This window comes from Nuphar pumila, chromosome 1, assembly GCF_984573655.1.
Source record: "Nuphar pumila chromosome 1, dmNupPumi1.hap1.1, whole genome shotgun sequence".
Classification (NCBI taxonomy): domain Eukaryota; kingdom Viridiplantae; phylum Streptophyta; class Magnoliopsida; order Nymphaeales; family Nymphaeaceae; genus Nuphar; species Nuphar pumila.
Window position 1 is genome coordinate 43337131 of NC_143249.1, and position 7629 is coordinate 43344759.

The following is a 7629-nucleotide window of genomic DNA, read 5'->3' on the forward strand; positions in this document are numbered from 1 at the left end:
GGTGTCACACAAGCTTTCCTTTTGAAAATTTGAATTTTGAAAAAACCCAAAAATATAGGAGCCTTGTCCCCTGGATTGGTGCCACTTGTCTTTTCTCTCTCCTCCCATTTCCATGCCAAGTGTCAGTGTGGGGCTACCTTCAGAAGCCGCCACATGTCTGCCATGTGTCAGTATCCATCCTGCGCCATGTGTCATTTCAAAGACTACCAGGAGATGCCAAGTGTCATAGGTTGTCCTGTCTAGAAAAAGTGGAGTTTGTCTCCTCTGAGGTGGCGCCACTTGAAGTGTGTCTCCTGCAGGGGACACGTGTCAACCTCTCCTTCCTTCTAGAAAAGTAGCCTGACACATGTCCTCTCCCTATTTTTTTCAGAAAAGTAGGAAACATGTGTCACTCATAAATTCCTACAGAAAAAGTAGGCTTGTCTCCTCTGAGGTGGCGCCATCTGGAGTGTCTCTTGTAGAGGACACATGGCAAGCTCTCATTTCCTCAGAAAAAGCAAGTGCCATGTGTCATTTTCTGCTTTCTTCAGAAAAGCTAGAATTCAAATATTCAAAAATTCCCATAGGTGGCGAAAATCAAGAACTCCTACCTTTTTCATCCTGTCTGAGATGGCGCCACATGGCTTGGCCCACCTTCTCTCCCCTCTGCCACGTGTCATTCTCTGCTTCTTTCAGAAAAAGTAGAGGACACATGTCTTCTTCCTACCTCTTTTAGAAAAGTAGGAGACACATGTCACTCCTGGCCTTCTTCAGAAAAAGCAAACCATTTAAAATTCAAACAGGGCACTAGGTGGCGAAAATCCAGAGCTCTGATTTCCCAGATGGCCTATGAGAGCGCCACATGTCCCTTCCCTCTTTTTCCTCCCTCTTGCCACATGGCATTGTAGGAGCCACCCTGAGGTGGCGCCACATGTCCACCCTCCATTCCTCCAGGGCCAACCTCTATTTGAATTTCAAACTCCCCCCTGAGGTGGCGCCATTTGAGAAAGCCTCTCCAGACAGCTGACACTTGTCCGCCACATGTCCAGATCTCCTTTCATCAGAAAAAGCAAAATTCAAATTCCTCTGAGGTGGCGCCTTCTGAGCCCACTGCTCTGTCCTTCTGACATGTGTCAAACACCTTTTGAGGTGGCACCATTCCAGGACTCCACTTGGCTCCATTTTTATTTTTTATTATTTTAAATAAAGGTAGCCCACCATGAGGTGGCGCCACCTGAGGACTCCCTACAAAAGGTGAGTTTGAATTTCAAATTCCAAGAGAGCACCCTCTGAGGTGGCGCCTTCTGAGAGCTCCCTGCAGAGAGAATCAAGCTAACTTTTGAAAAATTCCAAATTCCCCCTGCTGAGGTGTCTCACCCACAAATTTCCATTTTTTTATTTTTCTCAAAAAATCAAAATAGCCTTTTGAGGTGGCGCCACCTGAGGGCTCCCTGCAGAAGACAAATTTGAATTTCAAACCCCTCAGATGACACCCCCTGAGATGGCGCCACATGGAGGGCTCGGATTGAACCTGTTTGAATTTCAAAAATTTTCAGAAAAGTTATAAAAACAAGGGTTCACGCCCAGCCTAAAGGAGATCATTTTTTTAGCTCTGGTGAACTTGGAAAATCCGACCTAGCCTTCCTAGAATCAGATTTTGAACTGTGGAATTCGTGTCCCCTTTGGCTCATTGAAGAAGGTGGAGCAGAGCTCGTGCTGTGGCGAATTCGATTCCAATAGAGGTCGATTTTTGTGAACCATCCGAAGCCCGGAGCGAAGGACGAAGGAAGCTCGTGATAGCTGCCCCTTTCAAGAGCTCCTACGCTGCGTAACGAAGCAAGGTGCACTTCTTTTCCCATTGATTGGATTCTATAATCCGAATCGGGAGTCGTTTGAAGAAAGAGCTCATCCGAGGGATGGATTGAGCTATTCTCATAAAACGACATACATAAAATGTTTCATTATGCTTCCTTGATGCTTTTTAACATTCATATAGTTAGCTAGGTTTAATTTGCATTTTATTTCATTCATTTAGTACATTTCATGAATTAATTAGGATTAATTTAGCCTTTATTTCAATTCTGCTTATTTTCAGTAGGTCTCTGTTTTTGTCAGTCAGTCCACACGTCATTTCATGCATTTGTTTTTTATTAAAAATCCCCAAAAAATCACGGAATGCGCCCTTAGGTGTCCCTAAAATTTTGCCAAAAATTCGGAGGCATTTGAATTTGTTTACTGTGGTAAACATTCAAAATGGCAAGTCGAGTTTTGTTACCCGGGATACGTTTTGAAAATCATTTTCCGACTTGTAAAATCGAGATATCCCTCATGGGAGATCCGATTTTCGATCCGAAAGATGTTTTGAACTCGGGCGAATGTCTAGTTTTTAATATGATTTTCTCAGATTTTTATGATTTTGTTTTATATCTGACAAAAATCCGAGATGTCGGTACACGTGTCAGAGCCTAATTTGGGCCTCTGAGATCTTGGATCGACTTAGGGCTATGGTTTCTCTTTGTGTGTTGCTCCAAATCCAAAACTGTAAAAAGTGAAAGTGGTGTCCAAGATGTCCTCTGTTTGAATCTGAAAGCCTGTAATTTGTAGAACAGTGTTGACCCCTGCTTCGGATTTTTCTTGTCAGCCCCCTGTTTTGCTACATTTGTCTGTTCTGTTAGTTTAGGCAGAAATAGTTATATTTTTATCTGTGTTTCCGTTGATCAAATGCCAAAGTCATAAACATGAAAGTTGTTTATGTAAGTGTCGTTCATATCTCTGATTAATTGCATAAATTTCCATGGCTGTTTGATATTTGTTTAGCATTTGACATCAGATTAGTGTGATTTTTACCCCTGTCTGAACTAAATCCCTGTTATTGAACTCACCATGGCTTAAATCCTGAGGATGTAAAAACCAAAAATGTTCCATTTCGGGTCTTTTAGCAGTCTGCAAAATATCAGGAGTTTCCATGGTGTAAATCTTGCATTATCATATTAGGCATTGCATTTGGTTCGGATCCATAGGCAAAATCCATCAATTTTAGGACTTTCTTTGAATTTTAGCATTTAAATCATATCATTTCGTGATTTTTAGCATTCTAGGTTGTTTATCAAAGTAAGTAGATGCTTCACACCGAATTTGGTGCAATTTGGAATCCATTTGAGGTTCGGATCATCCATAATACCAAAGCAGGGCCCCGCAGGACCCGGATCCAAGCGAAAAACAAGCGAAATTCGTTATTTGGCTAAATTTCAAATTGTCAAATTCTGATTTTACAGTCCTAATGTGTTTAGAAGCATGTCATATTGCATTTCATCATCATTGAATTCAATTTGAATTTCGAAATCCCAATTTTACTAAGTTTTCCTTAAAAAAAAAAACCCTGATTTTAAAGGTGTAACTTTAATTTTAGGGGTATTTTGGTCATTTTGACCCCAATTCCGAATTTCAAACTGTTTTCCACTGAATTCCCTGCATTTACATCATTTCAAAACATCAAGGAAGCACGAGAATAGGGTTTATATCCAATTAAATCCAATAATTTCATAATATTATTGGAAAATCTTGGAAAAACCCACATATTTGAGCTAACTTTATTTCAAGCTTGGCAGGGACATTCCAAAGAAGGAGCTGAAGTCTGCAAATTTCTTTTATTTCCTTTATTTAGTGATGTAATAATGCAAATTTTGGAATAAGAGATTTAATTTCCTGCTTAGACTAGGATGCATATCATATAGTTTGAATTTATGCAATATCATGTCTCTATGATTCATACATCTCATTTCAAAAGCACTATGGATGTTCACGAATGGCACGTGCACCAACTCTTAGGGAGTTGATGGACTCGGTGGGATCCATATTTACGGCCCTAGTCGGAATATGGACGAGACCCAGATCCATCATCTTTCTACTAGTCACATTGAGCCTACACTCTTAGGCTATCTTAAAATGCACATCATATTTCCAAAGTTTTCAAAATCATGTGCATCAAATCAACTAAATTCTGAACATATTCATGGCCACAGTCAGAATATGTGAAGGATTTATCTTGACTTAATGCACATTTTTCCAACAAATCTCTTAGAAAATCTTTTCAAAGTGCATTCATTCACTTATGTCATTTGCATCATAGAATCATTGATTTTCTCAAGATTTTCTCAAGAAAACTTCATTCTCAAGAAATCGATTTCTCAAGAAACTCTAAGAATCTTTCAAAATCGGTTTTCCAAAGACAAGTTTTTCCACAGTTTTCCCAGGAAAATGATATTTTCTTAAGATATTCAAAAGAGTTTTCCAATCTTTCTTCAAGATCCAAAATCGATTTCCAAGTATTTAAAAAGGTAAAATTCCCAGGATTTCGATTCCCCAAGTTTTGAATTTCCTTCTCCAATGAGTTTTCCTATAAAATTTCCATCATTTTCCTAAGAAAACTCTCAAAGTCCAAGTTTTCCTAAGAAGTGTTTCCCTTTTCAAAAAGGTTCATCTTTTCTCAAAAATCACTTCCATTTTCCCAAGATTTTCAACTATTTCTGATTTTTCCACATCTTTATAAGCTTTCTCATGTTTTCAAAAAACCCTTTTTTATCTGAGTTTCCTGAGAAATTGACCTTTTTCCTGAGAGATTCTTTCCAACTCCAAATGTTTTTCTAAGCATACATCATGTTTTCCAACTGGCATTTTCCAAAATCTCATAGCACATGCCTGAATTCTCTGTGCATTTAGGATAGAACATAACTTCGATAATTTAACCAAGTCAAGCATAGTTTTGGTCCTTGGTTCGATTACCCCTGTTAAAGGCGGCAGGAACGGTCGAACCTCGTACCGACAGGTCGAGCCCCATCCCATGGATTTTCCCGCAATTTTCAAAAACGGAGGCGAGTATTTCAAAACAATTTCCAAAATCCGGTCAAAGTTTGAGGCGCGAAAGCGTTTCTCTCTTTTTCTCTTCCGCAAGGAAGGGGAGACGGGGGAAAAATTTCGCGACGATAACAGGTTTGGCGACCGTGATGGGACCTGTCCTTGTCTGACCTAAATTATGCTTGACTTAGTTAAATTATCAAAATTATGTTCAGAAAATGTCAGCTCTTTTACTTTCAATATCATGTGAGCCTAGGAGCCTAGATTCTGACCTAGCTGACATTGATTGCATATAGCTTAGGCATGGTTTGGTAGGACCAGATTGAGGAGATATTTTCATGCTCACATAGACTTAGGTCTAAATACAACTCTCCTCAATTTAGGATCTGAATGCAAACAATGTATGCTTCTTCAAAGATTTTCAAAATCTATCTCTCTAGGATTTAGAGCCATCTATTTCTTGCATGTGATCATTTTTTCAAAACTCCATTACCTATCATTACCCGGTCTTCACGTTGCTGGGCTCTCTTCCAGAACCCTAGTTCGGGACAGAGCCTCACAACTGGGCCACCTATTTGGGTTAACACCCCCCTACTACGTACCGCGGGCCACAGTCCGAAGTATATCGGTAGGCGCTCAAGGATGTTGGAAAACCTTACCTTAGAACCGGAGTGGAAATTCTATGCCACGTACCTCGGATTTCGATTCGGGTATATCGGCATAACTGAATTGGACAAAGATGATCTGAACTTAGAGTTAGGATTAAGGTCCTACAGCTGTTTTCAAAATGATGCATCTAGAGTCAGCTTCTTAGGGAGTGCTGAATGTGCATAAATGTCTATGCAGGATGTGAGTTTGTATGCTACTTTTATTTCTCTCATATTTTTTTCAAAAATATCTTTCCAAATATCCATATTCTCATATTTTCCTTTATTTTCTAAAACCCTGGATGGTTTTTCCCAAATATCCCTTTTCTTCCAAAACTCCAGGTGATTTTTCATTCTCCCTTTCTACTGGATCTCGAATTTCCAGCTGCATTTTTATCCTGCCTGCAATTTTTCAAAATCATATGTTTTCTCTCATTGGATTTTCGATCCTGTTGTTTACTTGCAAAATTCTTCACCGCATTTTCCTCGTGCATACCTTGATTATTGTGGTGGAAATTGTTTACCCACTTGCCTTCTTCTTACTTTAAATCTGTTTCCGGATTGTTTTTCCAAGAGGTATCTCTTTCCTTCAAAATGGTATTTTCCTCGTGGTTGACGACCTCGCCTAGGTAACAAGGCACATTTTCCGTTGTTCATTTCTCTTACAAAGAATGACAACATAATTGTCGTGACTCCAACGATGACTCCATCCCTAGTAATGGGATATTCTTCCAATTGTCCACCATATAATTTTCTTCCCAATCCAAAAATTTCCTCAGAGTCTAATCAAGACCTTATCCTGCAGAGAGCCTTCGCAACATTTGATGGTTCAGACAAGGTCAGGGAAGAAGACCGCACCAATTCAGCGTATCAGTTACTCATCAACATCAGAAGGAGAGATGAATTCGCCAAGGTCAGACAAAGACCAAGAGCAGCCAGAAGATGATGGTATCGACCCTCAGATGTACGCAATGTTTCAGAAGATGATGAAGAGGATGATGAGTGAGCAGGCTGGCACCAGCTCAGACAAAAATCCATTCAGTCAGAGAATTAGAGATCGTGTGGCCAAGAGGTCAACCAAGTCCTCTGAGGAGAATGTTCAAGATACTTCAGACGAAGATGATACCGATGAAGAATATGAGGTGCCTCCGGCATTTCATAAATGTGGCCAAAGGAGGAGTCACAAATCAAAAAGTCAGGTCGCAGAAGAGCCCCTGTAAGCACAATTCAGGGAAATGGCCAGAGTGGTCAAGGATCTGCAAGCCCGCGACAAGGGCAATAAAGTCTTCACCAGCGAGGACTTCTACGACGGTTTAGAAGGGGATGATGATCTGGAGAATCTTCCCCGAAAATTCATCAAGTTCGATGGTTCTGGCGACCCAAAAGCCCATCTCGTCATGTTCTTCGCTGAATGCTCTAGGTTCAAGAGAGACAACAGAGCATTGTTCTTATGCTTTCCCCGCAGCCTGGAAGGAGTCGCAGCCAAATGGTACGCGGAACATGTCAATCCTATAGAACTGAAAGAGTTCGACAAAGTCGTGAATTTGTTCGTTGAACGATTCTTGTTCAATACTGAAGCGCTCCCAACATTGAGCCATCTCTGCAACCTAAGGCAGAATGAAAATGAAAAGGCAAGGGACTTCATTCGCAGATGGAGAGAGACCTGCAACAAAATGAGGGATCCTATATCAGAAAAACATGCTTTATCATTGATCCTCAATAATTTTTTGCAACCTCTGAGAGGATTAATTTCTACCTCACCATCCAAATCTTTCGTTGAACTCATTGAACGAGCAGAATGGCTCGAGTTGAGTGTGAAGAATGGAGTCTATGAAGGCTTCACATTTTCCAAGAATAACTCTCAAGGTGAACAAAAGAAGAAGGCTCACTTCACTTTTGCGGCCAAATCTTTCAATAATAGCAAAGGCAACAAGAATGATCATAGTTTGGAGAGAATCAAAAAGCAAAAGGGGAAGGACATCAACAGTGATAAACCTCTCCAATCCAGCCCTCAACATCAAAAGAAAGATCAGGAAAAATCAAAGCGCAAGGACTGGAGAACTGATCGAGAATTCACCCCTCTGGATCAGACACTCGAGAGTATCCTCGAGTATATGCTTGAGAAAGACCTTGTTCGATTGCCTAAAGC